The sequence below is a fragment of the Heptranchias perlo genome, unplaced genomic scaffold, assembly GCF_035084215.1.
Source record: "Heptranchias perlo isolate sHepPer1 unplaced genomic scaffold, sHepPer1.hap1 HAP1_SCAFFOLD_47, whole genome shotgun sequence".
NCBI classification, from domain to species: Eukaryota; Metazoa; Chordata; class Chondrichthyes; order Hexanchiformes; family Hexanchidae; genus Heptranchias; species Heptranchias perlo.
The window spans coordinates 297,813-299,110 of NW_027139484.1; positions in this window are offsets into that span (position 1 = coordinate 297,813).

Here is a 1,298-nt window from a genome sequence, read left to right on the forward strand (position 1 = left end):
GATTGATAGATTTTTGGCCACTGAGGGAATCAAGGGATATGGGGATCGGGCGGGAAAGTGGAGCGGAGGCAGAAGTTCAGCCCTGATCTTATTGAATGGGGAACAGGCTCGAGGGACCGCATGACCTACTCCTGCCCCTAACACTTACGTTCTTATGCACCTGCCCAGGAAGTGTTTAATGGGACAATGTGGAGGGAGCTTTACTCTGCATCTAACCCATGCTGTATCTGCCCTGGGTGTGTTTGATGGGACAATGTAGAGGGAGCTTTAGTCTGTATCTAACCCGTGCTGTATCTGCCCTTGGAGTGTTTGACGGGACAGTTGTATTGGGAGCGTTTCTCTGCATGTAACCCATGTTGCACCTGCCCTGGGAGTGTTTGATGGGACAGTGCAGAGGGAACTTTATTCTGTATCTCACACGCACTGTACCTGCCCTGGGAGTGTTTGATGGGACAGTGCAGAAGAAGCTTTATTCTGTATCTCACACGTACTGTACCTGCCTTGATGGGATGGTTTAGAGAGAGATTTACTCTGCATCATACCCGAGCTGTGGGATTAGTTTATATTGCTCCTAACAGTCGTTGTAGGATTTGACAGAGTATAAATCAGGAAATTCGAGGGGAATGTAACAAAGGCAATGCAGTAATCGTGAGGGAATTAAATCTTCATATCGAATGGGCAAATCAAATTTTCAAAAGTAGTTTGGAGGACGATTTCATGGAATACATTCGAGATAGTTCTTTAGAACAATATTTGGAGGAACCGACTAGGGAACAGGTTATTTTAGATCTAATATTGTGTAATGTCAGTGTTAATTAGTAATCTTAGAGTTAAGGATCCTCTGGGACACAGTGATCATAATATGATAGGATTTCATATTGAGTTTGAGAGTGATGTAGTTATATCCGAAACGAGGGTCTCAAATTTAATCAAACCCAATTACTTTGTAACGAGGGGCAAGTTGGCTAAGGTAGATTGGGAAATTAGATTAAAAGATATGACAGTAGATAATCAGTGGCCAACATTTCAAGAAATAATTCATAATTCCCAATGAATATACATTCCCTTGAGGAATAACAACTAGATGGGAAAAAATATTCAACCTTGGCTAATTGAGAAGTTCAGTTTAAAGAAGAGACATACAATGTTGCCAAAAAGAATAGTTAGCCCGAGGATTGGGAGAGTTTTAGAAATCAGCAAAGGATTACCAAGAAATTGATAAAAGGGAGAAAATTGAATATGCAAGTAAACTTGCAAGAAATATAAAAACAGATTGTAAGAGCTTCTACAAGTATGGA